This window comes from Arabidopsis thaliana, chromosome 2 (genome assembly GCF_000001735.4).
Source record: "Arabidopsis thaliana chromosome 2, partial sequence".
NCBI lineage: Eukaryota > Viridiplantae > Streptophyta > Magnoliopsida > Brassicales > Brassicaceae > Arabidopsis > Arabidopsis thaliana.
In genome coordinates, this window is record NC_003071.7 from 3,902,629 (window position 1) to 3,930,576 (window position 27,948).

General features: G+C 35.9%; 8 pseudogenes across 8 annotated transcripts; all 8 read left to right on the forward strand.

Annotated features, from left to right (window-relative positions):
* Window positions 1-169: 169 nt before the first annotated feature.
* AT2G10226 lies at window positions 170-1,012 on the forward strand (annotated as a pseudogene; the record flags this gene model as incomplete). Its single annotated transcript has 1 exon — window positions 170-1,012.
* A 457-nt stretch (window positions 1,013-1,469) lies between these two features.
* AT2G10230 lies at window positions 1,470-4,046 on the forward strand (annotated as a pseudogene; the record flags this gene model as incomplete). Its single annotated transcript has 1 exon — window positions 1,470-4,046.
* Window positions 4,047-5,960: 1,914 nt separating this feature from the next.
* On the forward strand, window positions 5,961-7,112 carry AT2G10232 (annotated as a pseudogene; the record flags this gene model as incomplete). The annotated part of the gene is made up of 1 exon: window positions 5,961-7,112.
* A 732-nt stretch (window positions 7,113-7,844) lies between these two features.
* AT2G10234 lies at window positions 7,845-9,083 on the forward strand (annotated as a pseudogene; the record flags this gene model as incomplete). The annotated part of the gene is made up of 1 exon: window positions 7,845-9,083.
* A 726-nt stretch (window positions 9,084-9,809) lies between these two features.
* Window positions 9,810-11,003, forward strand: AT2G10237 (annotated as a pseudogene; the record flags this gene model as incomplete). Its single annotated transcript has 1 exon — window positions 9,810-11,003.
* Window positions 11,004-12,106: 1,103 nt separating this feature from the next.
* On the forward strand, window positions 12,107-16,990 carry AT2G10240 (annotated as a pseudogene; the record flags this gene model as incomplete). Its single annotated transcript has 1 exon — window positions 12,107-16,990.
* A 1,317-nt stretch (window positions 16,991-18,307) lies between these two features.
* Window positions 18,308-23,220, forward strand: AT2G10250 (annotated as a pseudogene; the record flags this gene model as incomplete). The annotated part of the gene is made up of 1 exon: window positions 18,308-23,220.
* Window positions 23,221-25,351: 2,131 nt separating this feature from the next.
* Window positions 25,352-26,185, forward strand: AT2G10253 (annotated as a pseudogene; the record flags this gene model as incomplete). The annotated part of the gene is made up of 1 exon: window positions 25,352-26,185.
* Window positions 26,186-27,948: the final 1,763 nt, after the last annotated feature.

Sequence of the window (27,948 nt, forward strand, 5' to 3'; positions counted from 1 at the left end):
TCTCGTTCTTATTCTCATTTATATTTGTATTCTTTTCAAACTTATGCTCACCTTCGACTCCATCTTTACCAATATTTCTATCTTGGATATTTTCTGGAATATCAGTCTGATTACCGATCCAGAAGATGTCACGCTAAAATGTGCTCTGGACTTGGGTGTGTCTAACTAAGGAAGATATCCTTGGTTGGCATTTCACAAAATCTGGAAAATATACAGTTAAATCTGGATATCATACGGCGCGGTTAAAGACTTTGGATGATAACTCTTCTTTTATTGGCCTAGACATCAAAGTTTTAAAAGCATACTCATGAAAAGTACAGTGTCCGCCCAAGTTATGTCACTTTTTGTGGCATATTTTAGCGGGATGTGTACGAGTAACAGACAATCTACGAAAACGCGGTATAAATTGTGAGAAAGGATGTAGCAGATGTGGTGCTCTAGAAGAAACCATTAACCACACGCTTTTCTTATGCCATCATGCGAGTAAGATTTGGGCACTTTCACAGATACCTACGGTCCCATAAAAATTTCCTTATGCATCTATTTATGCATATTTAGATCATTTATTTCGGCACATACATTCGAAATTCGAATAATCTTCATTTCCATGGATAATTTGGTATATTTGGAAAGTAAGGAATGAAAAAATCGTTGAACATATGGATAAAGATCCTCTAGAGATCATACACATGGTGGAAAAAGAGTCAGACTCGTGGAAGTCCGCTCAACTTGAACTTTACAATGAAACTCATGGTTCATTCAATTTGGAAAATCATAATTGATTGCGGCATTTTCTATTAGAAAACAATTATTCAGGATATCGGTGTTTTGTGAATGGATCTTAGAAAGATAACGACAAGTTTTTCGGCTTAGGATGGTATTGTACATCATCAAATGGAGAGACACCAACCATGGGAGTTGCCAATTTCAGAAGAAGTCTATCTCCATTACATGGAGAGGTGGAAGCTCTCCTCTGGGCGATGAAGTGTATGCTTGTTGTCGACAACCAAGATGTAATATCTTTCAAACTATATATCTATCAAACCATTGAAATGCTATCATTACCTATAATTCCAATCGAATCAAGCTCATTATATTCTAACTATATATCTTTCAAACCATTTATATTCACTGTCCTGTGATGACGCTTATTTGAAATGTAGTTACCAAAACAATCAAATCCGTATCTACTATGTTTGGAAGTTACATTCAAGATATGCTAGTATCTACTTAACATATTCAATCGACTTCAATATAATGATATTGATCAAGCCGCATATCCAGTTTCATATATTTGCAGAGAATATTCACAGATTGATTCGAAAAAGATTACGCCTACTCTATAATCTAAAATCCTATACAATCTCACAACACTATAAATATACTCTATATTGCATACCATTTCTACACATTGCAGTCTATCAAGAAATCTTTCCATTTTAAAATAAGAAACTTTGCTTACCTTTCAAATGGCTGCCTCTTTTGCTTTCCTGAGAGATGTTCGACCATACAAGAACTCATGGCGTGTCCAAGTGAAGGTGCTTCACTCTTGGCGTCAATACACTAGCATGACTGGTGAAACACTCGAGTTAGAGTTGGCAGACTCACAAGTAAGTTAAATATACATTTTTGAGGCATTTGAATGCTACCAAATATGCACTATGTTATTTTCATGTGCTAATTATATGTTTTCTGTTTATACTAGGGTGTCAAGATTCATGCATCAGTTAAGAAGGACTTGGTTAGCAAGTATGTGAACTTGAGATTCTGGAGGCTAACAACAAACCTACCACAAAGCTTGACTTCGAATTAAGGGACGACACGTAAGTCTATGTACCTATGTTTTAAATCCTCAAGAATGTAATTTGGTAGGCAATATCTCTGATATATTGTTTGGTTTAGTGCTGAGCGAATGTCCTGTACTTTATGGGGAGCATTTGCTCAGAGTGTTTTTAGTACATGTGAATCTGCTGATGGTCAAATGGTTATTTGTGTTCTGAGATTTGCAAAGATTAAGTCTTACAAAGGTACATGTCTACTCTTAACTTTCTTGATTCTACTCATTGATTATAACATTTATTATAATAACTAAAATTAAATTTATAATGTATGTAGGAGTTAGAACTTTGTAAAACTCTTTTGATGCATCTCAAGTCCAGATCAACCCGGATTTCCCTGAAGTTCAAGCTTTTGTTTCTCGGTCTGTTTTCTTTAAAATTTGTTTATTTGATAATGGAATGTTGTTCTGATTCCGTTTATATGATGTGATTGAATAGCTTACCAGCTGATGGTCTTTCTCTCACTTTCCGTGAGAGTGTTCCAAAGTTTCAAATGGTTACTGTGAAACAGGATGATGACTGTTCGTAGTATCAGAGGAAGTCAATCCGTGATCTGCTTCATTCTATGGAGGTTTGACTTCTTAATTTACATGTACTATAAATTTGAGTTATCATATACAGATTTATATAAATTTTTCATTTCAGATTGGAAAGGTTAGGGTTGTCTGCACCATCTATGCTCTTGACTTGGATTGGTCATGGTATTACTTTAGTTGTCGTAATTGCAACAAAAAAGTGACTCACATTCATGCTGGTGTTAACATAACTTTATTGAAGTCATCAAAACACAACTTCATTCTGCAAGAATGCAGTCACTAATGTGCAAGCCAAGTAAGTATACCTCACAGTTTATAACAAGTTCTAACTCAACTAGCAAATGCACACATTAATTGACCCTGATATAATTTAAGGTACATGCTTTATGTGAAAGTCATGGATGGCAGTGGTGAAACCAAATGCCTCCTGTCTCCTGTTTGATACCATCTGTGCAGACATGGTTCGTGAATCATGTACATCCATGTTAGGTGGCTCTTTTAATGAGGTATACTTACAATCGAAATAGTTATCTTCTTATGTTTGTGGAATCTAATATGTTGCAAGAGTATATAAACTGGCTAACTGACAATTTGTGGTCTTACTATTTAGATTGAGGATCCAAATGATATCCCTGACGGTTGAAGAAATTTGGTTGGGAAGACTTTTCTATTTCTGGTCTCTGTTGAGAAAGAAAACATATGGGATGGTAAGGATTCTTTTAAGGTCACAAGGCTATTGTCTACCGATGGTCTCTGTGGTGATGAGGTCCTCGAAGACTCAGACCACTCTGTCAATCCTTCATCCATTGGTTCTAGGGACCATGTATGATTCTACACATGTTATCCTTAACAAATCAGGTGTAAACGAAACTTTATCAATGAAACTTTTCTAAACTATGTTTTCGTGTTTACAGTGTCTTATGTTAACTTCGAGCCAAGAGACTTCAGACTGAGTTACTCCATCATCTTAGCGTGTTTATGCTACAAAGTTGACAAACTCGGAACAATCATCCAGTTCCAAAAAGCTTTGTGTTCAGCCGTTGGATTTGGAGAAATCTGAACCTGAGTTTAATGATGAACTCGCTATTAAGGAGGTAAAGAATGCAGAGATAACTGAGATGGTTGAAGGTGCTGGAATTACAGATAAAGGGAAGGGTGTGATAAGCAAGTTTTTTAGGCCTACTTATGTTAAACGTGTGTGAGGTTCAGTTCAATTCCCCTACAAAAACTAACATGTCGATGCAGCTATAGGGGGTGTCAATCCAGTCCACTGTTATTGCTAGCAATCAAGACGTGTACAGAAGCAACTAAGTCAAGCCAGATTATAATGATAGTGGGTTTCTAGTAACAATCCTAGGTCAGGATTCAAACAAGTAAAAATGAGAACTTAAGAGCCCTACTCGATCATTGGGTTGAGTAGAACCAACAGGCAGAACTAAAATGCAATCAACACGGGATACAAATAACAGGTAGATAAAAGTGCAATCAACAGGGGATACAAATAAATCTAATAGAAGTCCTAAGGATGGATTCATTGATAAGGGCAACTCTAGGATTCATCAGATGGCTAATAGGCGAAAGGTAGATACCATTGACGATAGATTCAAAAACCGGGTCAATCCACTATCGTGACAGAGACCCCCATAACTCTACCACTTCCTAATCTCAACTGTCGTTGATGAAACATAGCAGAGTAGAGTTTAAGAAACAATCTACCAAAGCCAATAAGCAGACAAGCCAATGTCTTGGTCGAGTATACATATCTTTGGAATTCGTAGATCAGACATCCATTTGAATGTCTTTTGGACGTTGGACGTCTATGATCGAATCTCCACATTAGCCAGCGAAAACTGCATAGGGGCCAAGCGAATCCAGAAGGGTTCTAACCTAATCTCTAACCACCTAACTAACCTAGAGATTACCCTAATCTAATCCATCCTCAAGAACCCTAATCACTACTCAAGCAACATTCTCAAGAACACAAACCCAGAAATTACTAAAATCATACCAAAATGTAGATCTAAACAAGCTAAACAACTCTACTCAAAGAAATAAATGCAGAAACGAAATAAATTAAGAGTAATTAAGGTTTTAAGATTCATAAACACAAAGAAAAACTAAAGGATAAAAGATGGATCCTTTGGACAAACCCCTAAGTGATCTATTTATAGTAAAATGTTGAAACCCTAGATTCACTAGAAGACAAGAGACTTGAGCCGGTTTGGGCGAATACTCGATCTTGGGGATCGAGTAAAGAGGGTGCTGCAAAGTCTGCGCCTTTGTGTCTATGCTCCAAGTGATCAATTGGTTGAGTAGATGCTTCTTCCTCTCCTATATGTATGCTCAGATGTCTGGTTGAGTGGGGAATGAGGAGGATCCGAAGACGTTTTTATAGCTCAACATGTTTTGTAGAGTTGGTCACCCTTGGTCGAGTAAATGGATCGAGTAGGAGGGGCGAGTAGATCAATCTGCTGCTTCATCTGAGGCTGCCTTGATCGAGTAAGAGGGTCGAGTAAACTGCAGCCTCCTCTGTTGCATCCTAGATCGAGTAAAGAGGTCGAGTAGAATGATACCTCTTCTGTAGCTGCCTAGATCGAGTGAAGTCCTTTTCAGCTCCTTCTGCACCTGAAAACACACCAAAACATGCAATGCGAATGGAGGATGATCCTAGATGCCTAAGTATGCAAAATAAGCTAAAATTGTGCAAAATGATATGCTACAATGAGCAAATGCACAGCTGAATGATGATAAACATACACCTAAAATGAGTAAAATACAGTGTTATCAGGGTGTGAAATGACACGAGACACCTCAGGTGGTAGTCAAGAAGGCTCCAAATAAGGTGGTTACTAAGCCTATACATGTTTTCAAGTTGTCTTGATCCATGACTCATGTTTTTGTTGGTTTTAGAAGTTATTGCTTTGGTTTTGGTTTCCAAACAATTGTTTAAGTTTATTACTTTTTGTTCTAAGATGGATTTGTTTCTTTATACGTTGATATTAATATGTTTCTGTTTACTTTTCTTGGTTTTGATTATTATCTAATTTATAAGGTTATGCCTATAATCAAGCTAATGTTAGTAACCATTAGCTAATGAAGGTTATGCCTATAATTAAACTAATGTATATAAAAGTTTTAACTTATGCATGATTAATCAATCTTATAGTAAATTAAGTATGAATATTCATGGAAAGAGGATATTTACCTTATGCTCATAGTGAACTTCAAATATTTGAATTCCTGAAAACAAATGTAAATAGTTAGTATACACGCAGTAATAATTTGTATAGTTTTTACAAAATAATGATTGTAATCTGAAGTCGAAAGATATGTAATATATGCAATCATTAGCACAAAGAAAGTTTCTATTTTTTGATTGGATCAAGGATCGGTTATTCATAATCTCGATATTATCATTTTATTTACAGTGTTTATATTATATGGAATTAGGAAATATACATAACTCAATCGTTCCGACTTTCCTATCCTTTCACTGTCTATATATATGAGATACCTTTGGTTAAAAAATAAAACTCTCTCCTCTCTTTAGTTTCTCTGTAACCAGTTTTCTAAAAAACTAAACCTAATGGGTACCATTGACTATATCCGTGATTTTAATCTCGAGAGGACCAACTGGGTCCTCTACTTGAAGATCTTAAGCCTCTGAAACCATCAGGCTGTCAACAATGGTGAACCGACAACCATGATTCTCTGTGATGAGAATGTGAGTTCATAATTCAACTACTTGTGAAGTTTTCATTTTTTTTGTTTCTGAATCCTGTTCATAATCTAAAGTATGTTTGTTTATGCTGTTCAGGGATGCATAATTGATGCTAGAGTACCTTCTCGAAATTATTTGTATAATTTTAGATCTACCCTACGTGAGGGAACGTAGTATTACATGGCAGACTTCCTTCTGAAGAGAGCAACTTCAACAACAAAGTATTCATCATCTATTTATGAGATCGAGTTTATTTGGCCAACCACAATGTGGCCTGTAAGTCCTAGGTCGACTCAGATTTCTCTACAAGTCATCCATTCTGATGAGGTCGAATATGAACTTGACACTTATGTTAATGGTAAACTAAGTTTTTCATAGTAATGTTCTTATAGTTACAGTTATTGCATAAAGAAAATTTACAGACTCTGACTTAACTATTTTGATTGTAAGATGCTATTGGAATTATATCGAGTGTTTCTACTGTTGCGAGGTTTCCCTGCGTCTATCGTGAAGGGGAAACTGATTATGAAGCCAGATATGTGAAGTTTACCATCAGAGACAATCTGTAAGTTACATTACCTGTGTAATTTTGAGACATGTAGATTTGTAAGGAACAGAATTGTTTGATGATTGGTTTCTTTAGATTGTTGTTTGTTGTAGTAATAGGATCACCACATGTGTAGCTAAAGGGATCCTGTGAGTCATTTTTGATCAAGTTTTATCGACGGGTTGGTTTGGTCACTTATAACTTTGAGCCAATTGTTGTTGTGGTCCGGTTCTGGAGAGTTCATGATTTCAAAGGTTAGTTAAAATCCATCTATAAGTAGGCGCTTTCATAGATTCATTGTTATCAAACCAAAATTTCAAGTATATATCAATACTGATTTTGAAGTCTCTTATAGGATCCAATGCTTTATTCAGTGAGGATGGATGTTCTAGGGTATTCATTGATCTTGCATTTCCAGACTATGATCTTCAGACTTACATGTATGTGAAATCGAGTAGTTTATATTTACTATAAAAAAAAGTAAACCTATACTTTATCCAAGTAAATTGAGTTTGATTGTTTTCTTACAGTGGTTGGAATGCCTATGAAGATGACGAACAGCTTGATGGGAAGATTGACTATGTAATTTAAAACTAAAGCAGTGTTCTTATTTCTGTTCTTGTCAGAACTAATGGATTGTTGTTCTGCTTTGTTTTCCTATGATTCTTTTAGTTATGTTGTGGTTCCTTGGATATTTCTTAAACTTAAGTCTCTATTTGAACTTCTTATTTTGTTGATCTACTATTAATATATGCTTATTTGATTAGTTTTATCATAGTCACTAACAGGAATTTTAACCATTTTAGAAAAACTAGATTAGTAACTTGCAAAATAAAATAGGACAATTTATAAAACTCAAATCGATTTAAACCAAATGTTGTATACTTATATCATAAAAAGATGGATGTGATATAACAGAGTTATTCATGGTGAAAGCTGAATTTAAAACACAAGCCAATGCAATGGTTCTTGAAAACATATAAAGAATCTGACTGTTTTCAAAACTGTAATCATTTATTTTGGATATTCAAAAAATCTCTTAAAAATTTAATTACATGTAAGACAAATTGGAAGGCATAAGTTATATGACATATTAAAGTGCTCTTCTTATCCCATTCATCTTCCACACAAGAACGAAAAATTTTAGAAATATAAACACTTTTCTGAAATGTCATTTCTTAAGACCTTCTCAGATGTGCATCCTAGAACGACGAGATGGTTTGTATTTGTTAAACTACTCCGTTTGTGGAATTGGCCTCCAAATTATGATGGAGAAGAACATATTATGATTTTGGCTGATGAGAAGGTATGGAAGTTATGTTAAAAGCTAGGCCAGATTTATAATTGTCGATTTTTGATTATCACTATACACATTCATGCAAGATTTAGTTAGATTTGTTAACATTTCTCAGGGAAACAAGATCGATGCAATTTCTCCTCTCCATGCAAAGAAAGAAGTGTTGATTTTAACATTTAAAGAAGGGCAATGGTATCTGCTATCACACTTTGACGTTATCGTGGCTAACCCACTGACAGATTCTCTAACCATGTGTTCCAACTTGAGTTTTTAAGAAAGACTACAATGGATAAAGTAGCTCCTAGAAAAAGATGTCAGTTTATTGATTGCTGGCCTTTATACTGGATCAAGCATGCTTCTACTGTTGAGAAGCAATTTGTTGTTGGTCAGCACTTGAGTATTTGTTTTCAACTATGTTTGGACTACTATGTGGCTTACAGATATAAATACTAATTTGTATGATTCTTGGTTTTTATATATTTACATATGCAATGGGAATCATTGAAGGTATGTTTCCAATCGGCAAAATTTTGTGGGTTAAAAGGGAGTGGGAAGGTGACTATGAATCTAGCTATCTGACTTTCACAATTAAAGATACCACGTAAGTTTATCCTCAAATATCATACATTGTAGTTAGGTGGATGGAACTTTTGGATAATGGATTCAATGCACTACATGTTATAGGTCACAGTACATGAAATGTGTTGCAATAGGAAGGTCTTGTGATGAGTTTGATAAAAAATGGTACAAGAAAATAAGCGAGATCAATTTTAAGATGGAGCCTGTGATGATTATTCTCCGTTTTTGGAAAATGTCTGAGTTTCAAGGTTATTTTCATATTCCTTCCAACTATGATTGTTCTACTAGGATATCCAATTTATGGATCAGATAATCTAAATTATGTTTCATACACAGGAAATCCATGATTGATAAGCGTGGGTGGTTGTTACATTGATCCAAATTTCAGAGGATTAGACAAAAACACCTATCTGTAAGCTACTGCCTTATTACAGAATAAATAACCTTCTGTATATCAAAGTTCCATATTAACTTTGTCTATTTTTTTGTCTATTTTTATAGTCGTAACTTTGCTGGATCAGATGATGAAGATGATGACATTTTCATGGAGACTGGGGAGTCCAATTTCTAAGTTATCGATATGCCATTTTAAATTCCAATGTACTATGCTTTATAAACTATGTTTATTTTCTTCTGTTCTATGTTGGAATTCCTTGGAGTACTTTATATTTTGAATGCTTATGTATACTTTTATCTGAATGTAAGTAGTGGACCAACTTATAGAAAACATAACATGTTTTACAGGAAATGCTAACTTAAACTACTAGAGTAAAGAAGAATCATATTACCTTTATGCAGTTTGCTATCTTCTCCGACTTCAAATGCCTGACATTATAGTAAGAGAAAAAACTTAGTATTATTACTGAATTATTTAGATAATATGAAGAATCCGTGAAGGATATAACTATAACCAACCATTTATTCATGTAGCTAATGAATCAGAATACTTAAATATCATTATCAACTTAACATAGCTGCAATCATTAGCAAATTTTAATTCCATTTTTTGATTGGCTACAAAGTCTGTTATGACAAAGATTTAATTGATTAAAGGATGTGAACGGTTATTGAGGAAGGAAACCTTTCATATAGATTCACTTAATCGTTACAACTTTCCTCTCCATTCAAAATATATATAAGCCAAAGGGTAGGTTAACTTCAGACAATCTGTCCTCACTTTTAAATCTGTATCAAATCCATACACCAGCATTTGGCCGACACAAACTATATCCCTGACTTATGTTTGCATAGTAACAATCATGTCCTATACGTGAAAATCTTAAGCATCTAGGATCATCAGTCTATGATCTTTGAAACTCCTACTACCATAATCCTCTGTGATGTGAAGGTTTGTTCTTTATGTAAATCTTATTGGTTTCCTATTTTTTGTTCTTGGTTTCTATTGTATTCCAAAGAACTTGATATTTTTGTATTTTTATTCAGGGGAATAGAATCGACGCTAGAGTGCCTTGGCGTGATTATTTATACAATTTCAAGCCTACCTTATTTGAAGGAAAGTGGTATTACATTCAGGACTTCCGATTGAAGAGAGCAACTTCAATACCTAAGTACTCAGATTACGTTTATGAAATCGAGTTTATGTGGCACACCAAAATGTGGCCTGTAAGTGATAGATCTGATGAAACTTCTCTCCAATTCATCTATGCTGATGAAGTCGAATCTGAATCTGAGGATTATGTAACTGGTAATCTAAGACTTATCTATATAGTTTATGCTTTCTCTCTATTTTATTTCCTTAGTACTAAGATTTATAAGTTATTTGATTGCTATACTGTTATTATTAGATGCTATTGGAGTCATATCAAGTGTCTCAACTGTGTCAAGATTTCCATATGTCTGTCGTGAAGGGGAAACAGACTTTGAGGTCAGATATGTGACATTTACAATCAAAGATAATCTGTAAGTTCTCAAGTAATACGAATATTGCTATAGTCTGTAAGTTAGGAACATAATGCATTTTGTAGTATGATAATTTGGTTTTTGGTTGGTTGTAGTGATATGATCATAACATGTGTTGCTAGAGGGAGTGCGTGTCAGTCCTTTCTGAGAAAGTGTTATCGACTTATTGGTTTGAAACTTATAACTACGAGCCAATCACTGCAGTTCTCCGGTTCTGAAGAGCCTCCACTTTTAGGGGTTAGTGAAAATTATGGAATAGGTTATAACCGATTCCTTTATGATGTTAAACACGTTGCCCTATAACTAATCATGTATATTGTTTACAAATGAAACAGCCTCGAAGGCATTAATCAGTGAGCATGGATGTTCTAGGGTCTTCATTGAGGAATCGTTTCCAGACTTTGATGTGACAGCATACATGTATGTGAAAGGAAATATAGATAAGTTGTTTTTGTTAATTAGATAGTAATTAACAATGTCAAAATGACATGTTTTGTTTTTTTGGTTACAGATGTTGGTTTCCAGAAGGAGAAGATGGCCAGTTTGATGGGAAGATTGAGTATGTGGTAGAGAACTAATCATGGAGTCAGATTAGTTCTTCCAATGATTTGTAGAATCAATCTACTTTGCTCTAAAATTCAAAATTATTATTACTATCTCTATTTGCTTTATCTCATGAACTATGGTTGGAATATTTGTTTGAATTTCATACATTGTCCTATTTTGACTTTACGTGTTTCAGCTTACAGTTCTCCTATTTCATTTTGCAAGTTACTAATTTATTGCACTCTAGCAAGTTCATAAAATTATATACTCTAAATGAATATAATAGCTATTTAACAAGATCCATCCGTGGCTCCGGATTCTCAGTTACATATTTCATAACTAATACAAAACATATATATTTTAGCCTTAATTAAAATTATTTTGATTGTGGATTGATTAAGTAAAGAGTAACTGAATCAGGAAACAATATATATGACCAAACGTAATATGAGAACAAAAAATGAATTACATTGGTCCTATATCCACTCTAACAAAATAATTCAATCTTTGTTGACGACTATTTTCAAGGGATTACCTTGGCCATGCTAAATGTCTCTCCTTGCAATTTTATCTTCATTTTTGACATAGCCGAGTGAAGCACAAACTAACTGGATCATGAGTAAAAAACATACATCAAACAATGAAAATATTGATTCTTCATCCAATCCGCCAAAAAGAAGCAGATTCGATCACTTATATTTTCAAAGCATTAGGATGTCATAGTGGAATTCACCTTCGTCTCATGGTTCTGTCCCCATTAGTTCTGTTTTGAACACAGTGCAGCGTGATGTAAGCAACACCTCTCAGTTACACATTTCACCCAATGTTAGAGGTGAGGTGTCCACCCCTAATCTATCTGCGAGACAAAGACAAATGTCAAAAGGTATAAAACTTTTAGATGTACCTCATAAAGACCAATTTTTATTAGTATATTTCAACTCATTGTATTAAACACTACATCTCATTTAAACAGGAATGCCACTTGGATCTCAGATTCCGTCTGCATCTCAATGTCACGCATAAATATGGCAGGTTCTACTCCATTTGTACTTAGAGATATCACCAATTCATCAGTTGGGCCACATGGCAGAATGGGTGGCACACTGCTTACGTGTCCAGAGACTGAAAAAAGATAGAGAAAAGGTTAGTAACTATTATTCAAACTGTGAATATTTTAATACATGTTATTTATGCTATACAGTTTTCGCTTATAGGCAAACAAAGTATCAATGATTCGGAGTGCTTGACCCAAGAGCAATCTTCATGTGTCAACACCATTAGACTTAACATGCCAAGGAAAAATCTGCACATAGACTTTGCTATAGCAAGTTCTGAATCTAATGCTGAAGGTGAATGATTATCTATAAGTATTCATATATAAACTAAAACCTAGCCAACTCTGTGTTTTGACTAATCATCTACTTAACATTCTCCTGTGAAACTATCAAGCACAACTGCATATCACAATAACAGTGATGAAGAAATGTATGATGAGATGAACGGTATCAATCTCAATGAGGAAGAGGAACTAGAACAAAACTATGACATAAGTTGCAGTGAAGATGATGGTTCACCAATCAGAATACAGAGAATGGATTTGGATGAGGCACAAGACATGGGAACTTGCCCATCTATCTTATCTAATGAAGCTATTGCCACAGAACAAGCATCACAAGATTCCATAGGTCAAAAGAGCAAAGAATTAGAATCAGTAAAGATAAAGAAAACATGTCGGAGGACTACAAAGAGTATACCTTTAAGTATGGAATCCGACTATTGCTTTTAATTCACATGCCTTTTATATAAACTTATTAAGAAGGCTATTGATTATGGTTATTTGTTTCTCAGTTTATCTTGATCATGGTGATCTTACCTATCAGTGTAAATATTGTGGTGCATTGATGTGGTATGATGAGCGAATCAACAAAAGGCGCAATCTAAAAGACCATATATTTACACTTTGCTGCGGACAAGGGTTAGTTAAATTACCTTTTCTTGAAGAGTCACCAGAGTTAGTAAAGAAACTTCTTACTGCTGATGATGCACAAGGTCGGAATTATAGAAAACATGCTAGGATATATAACATGGTTTTTGCTATGACCTCTATTGACGGAAAAGTTGATAAATCTATGCCAAAAGGTCAAGGACCTAGCATGTTTCGATTGCAAGGAGGTAACTATCATTTGATAGGCAGTTTGAAACCTTCGGAAGGTGATTATGCAAAGTGGATAACAGAGCTACTGTAATCGGGTTAGCATTCTCAACACCATAATGTTGTTTGTATAAGCAATGACCTAACAAGTTTGGTTCTTTTTTGTTAACATATTTTATGGTCTTTCTGTATTTGTAGAAAGGGAAATGATGCAACTAAAGGAGGTTGTAAGGATAATCTGAACAAAGAAACAATTGCTGCCATAATGGATATGTTAAACAAAGTTAATCCATATGTGAAGAATTTCAGAATTGCCAGAGACAGATTCGAAGTTGCTGACTGCCAACCTTTCCATAAGAGAATAGCAAGTGGTCGTAAGGAGAAAGATCAAAGGACTTACATTAGGCCTACTACATCAGAGGTAGCAGCATTAATCCCAGGGGATTTCGAAAATGGTATGCCTGACCGTGATATTTTTATTCAAGAAAAGACTACATGTCACCTTACTAGAATTAGTCCAATTTATATTTCCTATCTAGCTTTGCAATATCCTCTAATATTCTGCTATGGTGAAGATGGTTTTACCCCTGGGATAGAGAAATGTTACAAAGGAAATGACAAAAAGAAGAAGAAAAAATGCATCAGTATGCGTCAGTGGTTTGCATTCGGCATTCAAGAGAAGCCACGAGAGTGCATACCATGCTACTCTCCAAGAGACTATTTCAGCAGTTTTTTTTCTAACGCTTACACCACCATTGAATCTAACCGGCTAGCTTACATAAAGTTCAATCAATCAAAGATATGATGTGACAACTTAAACTCCATAAAAGAAGCTGCGGATTCTGGTGTGACAAATTTAGAAGACGAAGGGAATCAGCTTTTGATTCCTAAATCATTCACTAGTGGACCACGCTATATGGTTCAAAGTTATTATGATGCTATGGCTATATGCAAACACTATGGGTTTCCTGATTTATTTATCACATTTACATGTAACCCTAAGTGGCCTGAGATAACAAGATATGTTAAGGAAAGAGGATTGACTGCTGAAGATAGGCCTGATATTGTTGTTAGGATTTTCAAGATCAAATTAGATTCTCTCATGCATGATCTAACTGAGAAGAAAATGCTTGGGAAGACTGTCGCATGTAAGTTAATTTAATTATGTGTCATTCTGTACTTAAACTGTTGATGGCATTTACTTATAATAAATATTGTTTTCTTATCGCAGCAATGTATGTAAGTTAATTTAATTCTGTGTCATTCTGTACTTAAACTGTTGATGGCATTTACTTATAATAAATATTGTTTTCTTATCGCAGCAATGTATACAGTTGAATTCCAGAAAAAGGCCTTCTACATGCACACATCCTTTTGTTTATGGACTCTAAAAGTAAACTGCCAACAGCTGACGATATTGACAAGATGATTTTTGCGGAGATTCCGGATAAAGAAAAGGAACCTGGGCTCTATGAGGTTATTAAGAACTGCATGATTCATGGGCCATGTGGTACAGCTAATAAGAATTCTCCATGTATGGTCGATGCAAGTGTTTGAAAAATTATCCAAAAAAGTTTGAGGAGATAACCAAGGTTGGTAAGGATGGGTTTCCTGTTTATAAAAGAAGGCAATGTGATAACTTTGTTGAGAAAAGTGGTTTTAGATGTGATAATAGGTATGTGGTTCCTTACAATAAGATATTGTCAGTTCGATATGGTGCTCATATCAATGTGGAGTGGTGTAATCAGAATAGTTCTATTAAGTACTTATTCAAATATATAAATAAGGGTCCAGATCGATTTGCATTTGTGGTTGAGCCTGATAAGCCACAAACAATAGAGACTAATGAGAATGTCAATGGCATAGCAGCTGGTGAAGAAACCTTACCAACTGAGAAAAAGAAGGACGAAATCAAAGATTATTTCGACTGCAGGTGCTTTTCTATATAGTCTTTCCCAGCTTTGCATTTATAGAAATTGTCCCGATATCGAATTTATAGTTTCTTTCTTTTCTATATTAGAATTTCAGATATGTATCAGCCTTTGAAGCAGTTTGGAGGATATTTAAGTTCCTAATCCAGCATAGATCAACTCTTGTGCAGCAGCTATCATTTCATGTAGAAGAGAAGCAATCAACTTATTTTAAAGGGAAAGAGTCTATAAAAGAAGTTTTGGAACGTATTGCCAACCAAGATTCCCAATTCATGGCTTGGTTGACATTAAACAGGAATGATGCTATTGGTAAAAATGGAAAACGTGGTCGTGATATCTTATATGCAGATATTCCAGCGTATTTTACTTGGGATGGAACAAATAAAATGTGGAACAAAAGATCAAGAGGATTTTCATTGGGACGTATAAATTATGTTCCAAAGAAATTAGAAGATGAATATTTTCTAATAGTTCTGCTTAACATTGTCAAAGGTCCACATGTTTTGCTGATATCAAGACCTACAATGGTGTTGTCTATCCATCTTACAAAACAGCCTGTTTTGCTAGTGGTATTCTTGATGATGACCAAGTATACATTGACAGTTTGGTGGATGCAAGTCAATTCTGCTTTGGTGATTTCTTAAGGAATTTCTTTGCAATGTTGCTTCTATCTGATTCATTATCTAGACCAGAATATGTTTGGAAACAGACATGGGAGTTATTATCACAGGATATGCTGAAAGAAAAGAGAGATGACTATAACAATCAGGGTATGATCGTGTCTAAACTTTATTCATATCATTCCATATATATGTAAGGTTACATATGAATTCACACATCATTTATTGGTATTCTTCTGTTCAGAGTTGGAACTAACAGAAGCTGAAATCAAGAACTACACTCTTCAAGAAGTTGAGAAGATTATGCTGTTTAACGGAGGTACAATTACAGAGATTGAGAAATTTCCACAGCCAACAAGAGAAGGTATTGATAACTCCAACCGGTTGATAGTAGACGAGATGAGATATGACCGTCAATATTTGACTGGCAAGCATGCTGAGTGGATAGATATGCTTACACTTGAGCAGAGAGGTGTGTATGATGAGATTAAAGGGGCTGTTTTTAAGGATCCAGCACTGTTAATAGTTAATGAAGATCCAAAATTCTTTCAAAAACGAGCCATTTTATCACCTACCAATGATGATGTGAACACAATCAATCAGTATATGGTTCAGAAGATGGAAGGTCAGTTATATGTGAGCCTAGAGTTTTAAACTTTCTTTAAAGACAATTATATTTTAATTTGTTGATTTAAACTTGCAGGTGAAGAAAGAATATTCCTCAGTGCTAACAGCATAGATCCTTCAGATTCTGACTCATAGAAAAATCCAATTATCACGCCTGATTACTTAAACAGTATAAAGTTATCCGGTTTGCCACACCATGAATTACGGTTGAAGATTGATCCACATTTGTCATTGTTTCATCCACATTTCATCTCATTAGGAGTCGTTTTAGTGTGTTTTACATATTTAGGACGATTTTGCATTAGGATTGCATGTGCATGACATATTTGGTTGTTTTCATGTACTTTGGATGCTTTTGGAGTTCAAACAGAGGAAAAACAGAACATGAAGTCAGAATGCCCAATGACGCCCATCAAAAGTACTCTATCGCAACCCCGGAGAAGCTAGCAGCTCAGTTTCACTCAATCGCGAAGCCGGAGGAATTACCCCATCAGAACCACTCGATCACCACTCGATCACAAGGAAGCCTATCTGCTCGTTCTGCACTCAACCAGACAAACTGAGAACAAAGAAGATAAGAGAAGCCGAAGGAACCACTCGATCACCACCTCATGACATCCACTCGATCGCACTCGATCACAGGGTCGCTGGACCATTCAATCTCGACTTCACTGCATCTCACTCGATCGTAAGACGGAGCCCCTGAAGCCCAGTTTAATCAGTGACATACTCGATCACAGGAAAGCTCATTTCAGCCCATCAGATGCCAATGACACATTCGGTCGCAGGGTTATGACGTGAAGATTCGCTATATATCTAGTTTCCTTATTTGTTTTATTTCTCGCTTATATAAACTGCCTCTTAGGGTTTTCCCTAGGGCATCCGTTTTTATCTCGCTTTTACATTTTTGCAACTTTCATAGCCGCAGTGTTTCTCCTGCATCTTTGTATTTTCACTTTCAAGTATTTGATTTTCAGTTTTTGTCTAAGTCTTTCATCATATCTGTCATCATGTTTTCAATCGTTGCTTTGTTATTGTCTTTGATTATGTCTGAGTAGTGAACTGTATTTCTGAGGATGGGATAGATTAGTTGTGGTTTACTTGGTCGTTTTAGGTGGTTGAGTTTAGAATACTAGAATCCCTTCTGGATTAGTTGCGCTTATTGCGTGTTTCACTAGCTAATGTGGAATATGAGTCTAGACGTCCAGTGCTCAGAAGGCGTTTAATGTGCGTTGGATCCTATTAATTCCAGAGATATCTGACTCTACCCCAAGGGATTGGCTGTAGAGAGGGTATTGGCTTTAACATGTTGATTCGATAATGCCTGCTTAGTTAGAGATCGCTAAAGGGATTTAGGTCAATGTCTAGCTTTGCTTGAGGATTTCTATCACGGGAGTGAATTAATCTGTTGTTGAACTTGTTGTCTAGGGATAGCTTATGTGAAGTTTTGTCAACCGCTTGAATAGATTAAGGAGACCACACTATTGGATTACCCCATCCTTAGGAATCGTTTATCCATTTGATTGCATGTTATCATTTCTGCTTTGTTATTCACCTGCCTGCTATTGCCATTTCTGCTTTTAATTTCATTTCATTTCTGTTATTGCATACTAGGACTATTAAAACCAACCAACTCTCTGCTTGGATTGACTTAGAGCTTTCTGATCATATCTCATCTGTTTGCATCATACCGGATTGGATTGACATCCTAAAATACTACAACGACAGGATAGTGTTTTAGGATTAATTGACTAAAATCCTACTACCAATTTGGGGCTGTTGCCAGTTTGGTGTTTGTTTGCTATATTTGAGATCATTAGAAACGTTAAGATCAAGTTCATTTTTGTTGTACAAGTTACTTTGGTTTCAGGTACCTTGCAACCCGCTTTCCAGACGCATCTCTAATTCGTCTGTTATAGCCCGTCTGCTATCTGTTGCATGCATACACGGTCACAAGGAAATCAGAACCTCCTATTAAACGATAACATCGACCGTAAAATCAATGGAGTTAGTGAAGATGGTTTCAAGCTTCGCTTGTTTCCATTCTCACTTGGAGATAAAGCCCACCTGTGGGAAAAGACGCTACCCCAGGGATCAATCACGACCTGGGATGATTGCAAAAAGGCCTTCTTGGCAAAATTCTTCTCCAACTCCAGGACTGCAAGACTCTGGAATGAGATATCCGGATTCACTCAGAAGCAAAATGAAAGATTATATGAAGCTTGGGAGCGCTTTAAGGGTTATCAAACCAAATGCCCTCATCACGGATTTAAGCAAGCTTCTCTTCTCAGCACACTCTATAGAGGCGTCTTGCCTAAGATAAGGATGCTGCTTGACACCGCTTCAAATGGGAATTTTTTGAAGAAGGATGTTGAAGAAGGATGGGAGCTAGTTGAAAACGTTTCTCAGTCGGATGGCAATTACAATGAAGACTATGACAGAAGTATCCACACCAGTTCTGACACTGATGACAAGCACCACAGAGAGATGAAAGCTCTCAATGACAAACTAGACAAAATCCTCCAAGTGTAGAAGAAACATGTTCACTTTATCTCTGAAGATGAACCGTTCCAAGTACAAGAGGGGGAGAATGATGAGTGTGCTGAAATCAGCTATGTTCAGAATCAAGGTGGCTAAAACATGGAGTACAACAATTACAGACCCTATCCAAATCTGTCATACAGAAGCACCAATGTCGCCAACTCTCAGGACCAAGTCTATCCTCAGCAGCAGCAGCAGCAGAACCAACCCAAACTGTTTGTTTCTTACAACCAAAGCCAAGGCTTCATTCCAAAGCAGCAGTTTCAAGGAGGATATCAACAACAACAGCAACAACCTGGTTTCGCACCACATCAACAACAAGCACCTGCGCCTCAGAATTCAGACATAATGACTATGCTCCAGCAGCTCATTCAAGGACAAGCCACAGGAGCAATGGAAATCGCTAAGAAGATGTCTGTAGTAAACAACCAAGTCGACCGACAAGGCGTCGAACTTAACAGCAAGTTCGAATCAATGAGCACTAGGATAAGATATGTGGAAGGCATCCTCGCTTCACCATCTGTTAACAACAACCTATGCCAGCTTCCAGGGAAAGCAATCCAGTATCTAAAGGAGTATGCCACTGAGGACAGTGTAATTCCAGGGAGAGCTGCCAACTCGATATGTCCTTACATCAAACACTGAGGACAGTGTAATTCTAGAGGGGGAGGATTTTTATCAAGATGATGTTTTGGCTGACAACACAATCGAAGAGCTCAAACTCACCAGTCAACCCACTCGACCACAAGCTCCCCCAGCTACTCGCTTTGTTGAAAAATCGGAAGCTGCAAAGACCAAAGACACAGTCTTCGTGTCACCGCCTTACAAACCTCCCCTTCCATTCCCTGGTCGTTTTAAGAAAGTTCTAGTTGCAAAATACAGAGCCCTCCTGGAAAAACACATAAAGGATATGTCTTTAGTGGACTGTCTCGCGCTAATACATGACGAGCACAAGTACATGAAAGTAGTGTTCATACAAGGAGTGTTCATGTATGATAGGCGCCTAAAGAATAATGATGAAGTCACAGCTCTTATACAAGAGGCCAGAAAACTTAATGATTCTGAAACTGTGGAGGAAAAAAATCAACAGATGTCGTCTGGAAATCGTTAACTGGTCAAGGACTAAGCAGCAAAATAGTCAAAAACTTATTGAGGAAAGTCGACAAAAGCTTGAAGAGGCAATGTCTATCCAAGAGCACAATCAAGAGCTGATATCTACCATCAATACTAATCTACTTTTGGCTTACAAGGTAGAAGAAGAATTTTGGAAACAAAGAAGCAGACAATTATGGCTTGCATTAGGGGATAAAAATTCGGGTTACTTTCATGCCATCACTAGAGGTAGAACTGTTATAAACAAATTCTCAGTGATAGAAATTCAGGATGGAGTACCCGTTTATGAAGAGGCAGGGATCCTCAAGGTCATTTCCGAGTATTTCAAGACTTTGTTTACTGCAAATGAAGGAGCTCGAGCTGCAACTATTAAAGAGTCCATTAAACCATGCATATCACCTGAACAGAATCAATTTCTGATTAATACGCCGACAGAGAAAGAAATATAGAATGCTTTTTTCACTATTCAGGCCGATAAAGCTCCTGGTCCGGATGGATTCTCGGCGAGCTTCTTTCAAACAAACTGGATGACTGTGGGTCCCAACATTGTAATGGAAATACAATCCTTCTTCTCTTCAGCTACCCTTCAACCATCAATCAACAAAACACACATCAGACTGATTCCAAAAATCAAAAACCCTCAAAGGATGGTTGACTACAGACTTACAGCTTTGTGCAAAGTCTTTTATAAAATCATTTCCAAGCTGCTATCCAGGCGTATGCAACCAATCCTACAAGAGATAATTTCGGAGAATCAGTCAGCTTTCGTGCCAAAAAGAGCGATTAATGACAATGTCCTTATCACACATGAAGCTCTTCATTACCTCCAAACCTCAGGTGCTGAGAAACGATGCTTCATGGATGTCAAAACTGACATTAGCAAAGCCTATGACAGAATTGAGTGGGACTTTATCAAACTGGTTATGCAAGAGATGGGTTTTCATCAAACCTGGATAAGCTGGAATCTACAATGCATCAGTACAGTCTCTTATTCTTTCCTCCTCAACAGTTCGGCCCAAGGTGCAGTGACTCCCGAGACATGGCTCAGACAGGGGAATCCACTCTCACCGTATATGTTCATCATTTGCAGCGAAGTCCTCTCTGGGTTGTGCAGGAAAGCCCAACAGAACGACGCTCTATCCGGATTACGTGTATCAAAAGGCAGCCCCCGAGTCAATCATCTCCTTTTTGCTGATGACACAATGTTTTTCTGTCGTTCAGACCCCAAAAGCTGCAAGACTTTGTTACGAATTCTCAAGAAATATGAAGAAGCGTCTAGTCAAATGATCAATATATCAAAGTCAGCAATCACTTTCTCAAGGAAAACACCCGACCATGTTAAAACAGAAGCTCAACAAATCCTTCAGATACAACTAACTGGAGGTCTAGGAAAGTATTTGGGCTTACCTGAGATGTTTGGTAGAAAGAAGAGGGATCTCTTCAATCAGATTATTGACAAAATAAGGCAACGTTCCTTGAGCTGGTCTTCTCGGTTTTTGTCCACTGCGGGCAAGACTACTATGCTTAAGTCTGTACTAGCCTCGATGCCTACCTACACCATGTTCTGCTTCAAACTCCATGTCTCTCTATGCAAAAGTATCCAGTCAGCCCTCACTCGCTTCCGGTGGGATTCATCTACAGACAAAAAGAAGATGTGTTGGATAGCTTGGTCAAAAATGGCAAAGACAAAGAAAGAGGGTGGACTTGGGTTCAACGACATCACCAACTTTAATGATGCCTGATTGGCAAAGGTGAGTTGGCGTCTTCTACAATCACCATCTTTGTCCGTTGGCTAGAATTCTTCTGGGAAAGTACTACAGAACTTCGTCCTTCTTAGAGTGTGTTGTCTCTGCTTCCTCTTCCCATGGTTAGAGAGGCATATGTACAGGCATAGATCTCATCAAATCTCAGCTGGGCAAAGTCATTGGATCGGGCTCATATACCCTGATTTGGAGTGATCCTTGGTTATCACTCTCTTCACCCACAGTTCCAATGGGCCCTGCACCTGAACATTTCAAATCCATGACAGTAGATTAGCTTATGTATCAAACCACAAAAACTTGGGATAGAGAGAAAGTAAGGATGTTACTTCCCATTTCTGAAAAGGAGATCTTTCTTCTCAGACCTAGTAAATTTGGAGCTCGAGATCGTTATGTCTGGCTACCCAATAAGTCTGGTGTTTACTCAACCAAGACTGGATACCACGCAGCTGCGACGTTATCTCAACTAGGCTCTCAACTGCTAGACCCTCCATTGGATTTTAACTGGAATAAGGAGATTTGGACCAAACTTTGCCCCCCAAAAATGAAATTTCTCCTCTGGTAAGCTATGAAGAATGCTCTTCCTGTTGGCGAAAACCTGAGGATGCATGGTATTAACCCGCTTTCACTCTGTCCCCACTGTGGTGAAGCTGAATCAAGCCTCCATCCGTTTTTCTTCTGTCCATTCGCTACTCAGGTTTGGGAGAACGCACCTTTCAGGACCCCAATAACGGTTTCTTGAATCACAAGCTTGAAGATGGGACTGGAAGTATCTAAGCTTCTCGTTACTCTCCCACCAATCGGAATTGGACAAGGTCATCTCTCCATTTGGATTATGTGGAACTTATGGAATTGCAGGAACAAGCTGATTTTTGAGCAAAAATATATCTCGAATCTGGATCTCATCTCACAATCTATTTCTCAAACCAAAGAATGGTTAGGAGCTCAGATCCAAGCGTCGACCTTTCAGATCGTCGACCTTTCAGATAGTGAAATCAAATTACCTCCCACATCGATTGACTCAAACATGAATCAGTGCTTCACAGATGCATCGTGGCGTGAAGAGTCCTTAGAGGCTAGGTTCGGATGGATCTTTGTTGACCACCTAAATCATGCGGAATCGCACCATCAATCTGTAGCAACGAATATCGGTTCTCCCCTTTTGGCAGAAGCAACAGCTATCAATCTCGCCATCCAAACCGCAGCAGATCTTGGTTTTAAAAAACTTTTTATAGCTTCATACTCGTAGATGCTAGTCAAAGCACTGAATGGTGAGCCTCATCCATTGGAGATCCATAGGATTGTCTTCGACATATCAGTTCTCTCCCTAAACTTTGATGAAATTTATTTTTCCTTTGTTAAGAGAGAAAACAATTCTATAGACGATGCATTAGCTAAGGCTGCTCTGCTTTCATTTCAATCTGTACCGGTTCACATTTAATGAAAACCAACCACTTTGACAAAAAAAAAAAAAAAAAAAGAATTATTGAAATTGTGAGATATCTTGCAAAGCATAATTTGGCATTTTGTGGAACAAATGAGAAATTATATCAAAATAGTAATGACAATTTTTTAGGATTAGTAGAGATGTTAGCAAAATTTGATCCCGTGATGAAAGAGCATGTTTTTCGAGTTACAAGTGGAACTATTCATAATCACGACCTTAGTAATAATATTCAAAACAAATTGATTCTTTTGATTGCTTCAAAAATAAAATAAAAATTTCTTATGAGGGTGAAAGAAGCGAAATATTTTTCTATAATTTTGGATTGCACTCCCGATGCTAATCATCAAGAGCAAATGTCAATAATTCTAAGGTGTGTACATTTTTCTTCAAATTCTTTTAAAGTAGAAGAGTACTTTGTTAAATTTTTGAAAGTAGATGACACTACGGGCTACAGACTTTTCGAAGTGTTAAAAGAAGTATTACAATCCTTAGATCTAGATATAGATAATGTGAGAGGTCAAGGTTATGATAATGGATTTAACATGAAAAGATGCAAACAAGGTGTACAAAAAAGGCTCTTGGATATAAATCCAAAAGCATTTTATACACCATGTGCTTGTCATAGTCTTAATTTAGTTTTATGTGATATTGGAAATAGTTCTATAAAGGTAAAAGATTTTTTGGAGTTGTGCAACGCTTATATTCTTTGTTTGCTAATTCAATAAAGAGGTGAGATATTTTGAGAAAGAATTTGAAAAATTTATGCTTAAACAATTATCAATGACACGATGGGAAAGTCGTGTTGAAAGTATTAAAGCAATAAGACATAAGAGAGGCTTTGCTTGAAGTGACCGAAAGTGATAATGATCCAATGATTCAAAATGAAGCGAAATCTTTATCAATGAATGAGCTTAAAAGTTTTGAATTTTTTATTATCGACTATTATTTGGTTTGATATATTGCATATTGTGAACATTGTTAGTAAGAAGTTACAATAACAAAATATACATATTGATGTGGCAATGAAAGAGATTAGTGGATTAATTTCTTATTTTAAAATATTTAGAGAAAATGGATTTGTTGATGCTATGGAAAAAAACTAAGGAAATTGCTATTGAAATTGATATTGAACCTATATTTATTCAGAACAGAGTTATACGTAGGAAAAGACAATTTGATGTATTTATTAGTAATAAAACAATATTATCCGCTGAAGAAACGTTTAGGATTAACTATTTCTTACATATCTAGATCATGCTATTAGTTCATTTGATAAAAGGTTTGAGCAATATCAAGCATATGAACATATGTTTGGTTTTTTGTTTGATTCTAATAGATTGAAATTAAATGTGTGAAGATGTAGATTTAAAGTCTCATTGTAGTGTTTTAGAAAAAAGTTTGAGAAGTGGTTATATACTAGACATCGATGGAGATGATTTATTTCTTGAACTAAAATTTCTTAAGGAGCTTTTGCCAAATGAAAATATGGAAGCAAGTGATGTATTAAATTAAATTGTACAATTTGATAGTTTTCCATATACTATGATTGCATATAGAATTTTACTAACGGTTCCAATTACCGTTGCTTTTGCAGAAAGGAGTTTTTCTAAACTCAAGCTATTAAAGTCATATCTAAGGACATCTATGTCACAAGGGAGATTGAATGGATTAGCTTTGATGGCAATCGAGAATGGGTTTTTGGAAGAACTAGATGTAGAAAGTTTAGCTGATGATTTTGCTTCTGATCATTCAAATAGAACGACATTATTCACTTAGCCGTATATTACTTTCTTTCATCCGACTATTTTGTAAAAAGTATGATTTATTTTGTTACCGCAACGAGTTGCGTTGACGCGCAAGCCGGGTTTGAAAAAAACATTGTATATTTATTAAGGTACAAAAGCGCACTTTGTAAATTGTTTCAGTTGAAAAATGCCATTTCTCCATTTTTGTGGTCAATGTGTTCAATGCTTGCTTGCTTTTAATTAGGTAACGAATTAAGATTTGCCATTGACTGGTAACTCTACAAACAACAACTATAACTTAATACAAACTAAGGCTTAACTTTACCGTATATAGGCAAAATTATAATCGCAACTTAAGCCACACAATTTCCAATCTTTATTGTCTTTCATCCTCTTTTTTAAAAGTCCCAAAAACTCTCTGTTCACTCTTAATGAATCCATATACTAACTTTGTCGGCTTCATTTGTCGGCTTCATGGATATTTTAGCCAGTCAACAAGAAACCCCCATCATTCATGAGAGTATTTCACCAAGTCTTGGAATTAGTGAATCTGACGTCCGTATCTTCAGCATACAAAGAACATGGACCAAGTGGTCAGTGAAAGACAGTGTTGTGCTAATCTTTGTGTGGCTAAACACAAGCAATGATGCCATTGTTGGTAATAAGCAACGACCAAATGCCTTATGAAGCATTGCAGCTTATTTTGCATATAGTCCCTCACTTGGTAGTCTGAAAAAGAGAGAAACACTATAAACAAAAGTGGGAAAAGATCAACAAGAGTGTATGCAAGTTTGTGGGATCCCATGAGTTTGCAACAACTCATATGTGGAATAAATGATAATGATCTGATGAAGTAGCCCATCAAATTTACGAGAATGATTACAATGAGAAGTTCACCATGGAGCATGCTTAAAGATAGTTAAGGCATGATTGGAAGTGGTGTGCATCACAGTCAACTAAAGAGACTGGAATGTATAAGAAGAATGGCTGACGATGGTCCTGCACATTCTTCAAGCTCTACTCCAGTAAGCCATGGAGAGGCTGAAGCTTCCCAAGCTTGTCCACCTGGTGTGAAGGCTGCCAAGGGTAAAAGCAAAAGGAATGCTAACAATTCACCAAATGTGGAAGAAGAAGGGAAGGCTCTGGAAAGGTTTCAAAGATAAGCTGAGCGACAAGAAATTGCTTGACAGTCTTCTAGCAAAACAAGAGACTCTTAGTGAAATAGAAACATGATTGAAGACCAAGCTAATTAGAAACATGTTATCAAGCTAGTTTGTTTTTGAGTTTTTTTATTCCTTGTATTTTCAATTTATTGTAGACGGCAAGTTTCTAATCTTTCCAAAGTAAGTTACTTTGTATTTTTGTTTTGATTATTCGATAGCGATGATGAGTTTATGATTCTAGCAATTTATCCAATGTTATGTACCAGTTGTTTGGTGTCTTTCTGTTTCCGTGTAATGAGTTTGACTAGAATAGTTCAAGTCATATTTTGGTTTTATATACAGATGTGTTTGTATCTTTATGTAAGTTAATGAAATATATGAAGGACATGTTCATGTGAAAAGAATCAGGCAAGTTGAAGTAGAGGAAAAGAAAAAGAAAAAAAGGATGGCAAGTCTTTTCTTGGATCACTATCTTATACTTAGACCAGAGCACAAATTCTTGCTTTTATTGTACACCATATATCTTTGATGCTTTGTGTAGGTTGATTAAAAGCAATCAGACAAAGACAAGAGTACATGGAGACATGGTTAAAGTTCACAAGTTGAGGAACAATGACTAGAGTACATGGATACCACATATTTTTATGCTTTGCTTATACACCACACACATTGGTAAGCCTGTAAAGAATCCGGATATCCGGTTTTTTGGAGTATATGGATCAGTAATTTAATATCAGGATCCGCCAATACCGGATATCTGGATTTCGGTTATTCGTGGAAAAACCGAATATTCGCGGATATTTGAATCTGAATCCATATTATAAGTTAAAAGTCTTATAGTTTTTCTGAAAAGTTAGATAAAAGTAGCAAAATGTTGACCAAACATCACAAGTATCACAAAAACATCAAAGAACTAACAAAAAGTTTGATAAAAATAGCAAAAGATCAAGTGATGCATGCATCTTCGTATCTCCATGTCCTTTATTCTTCTTCATATTCTCCTTATAATCTCGAGAAGAAAGACATTTGAAATATGAATTTCAAATGAAATGAAATAGAAAGAAACTAAGAAATATGATCAGACTTTCAAAACTAATACGATGAGACTAATGGTTTGATATGCTTACAAGATGAGAAATATGTTAATTTCTATGAGAAATACTTGTTTAAGGACTGAATATTTAGAGTCTTCACCTCTGTATAAGATAAAAACCAGTCAAAATCATTAATTCATTAGTACTTTAAAAGTTCTTTATATACTAGATCATGACTTGCACGTACGTGCGAGATTTCCTATTTTACGAAATTTGTTGGATAAAATAAATTAAAAAGATTTTTGTATAATGTTGTAATTAACAAATAATTATCTGTTTTCTGGTGTATTAGATAATTGTATACATTTCCTAAAATTAAAAAATTAAGGGAAAATTATAATTAATAGACTTTGGTATACAAATTTGTTTTTTGTTTGATTCATTATAAATTTTGAATAGAAAGAAAATGTTATATACATTATTTTTGGTAAACGATAAATAATTTAGACAGTTGAAGAATATTGGTGTATAATAATCATTATAATATTATTTATGATTGTTTATAGAATATGTGATAAAATACTATATAAAAAATATTTGGTAAGTCACTAAAAAGCTAAACCCAATAAATAATTTAGGAGCGCATTAGAGAATCATATGAAAATTCTATATTGGGCTGAACCCCACAACATTGTCTTCATCCATTCACATATTGAATGATTTTTTTTATTTATTTAATGAAAAGATAAATGCTTTTTTCTTCCGTACATATAATTTTAGAAGAGATCTTGTCTTTTCTCCGTCTCTAAACATACACCCAAAAAAAACTCA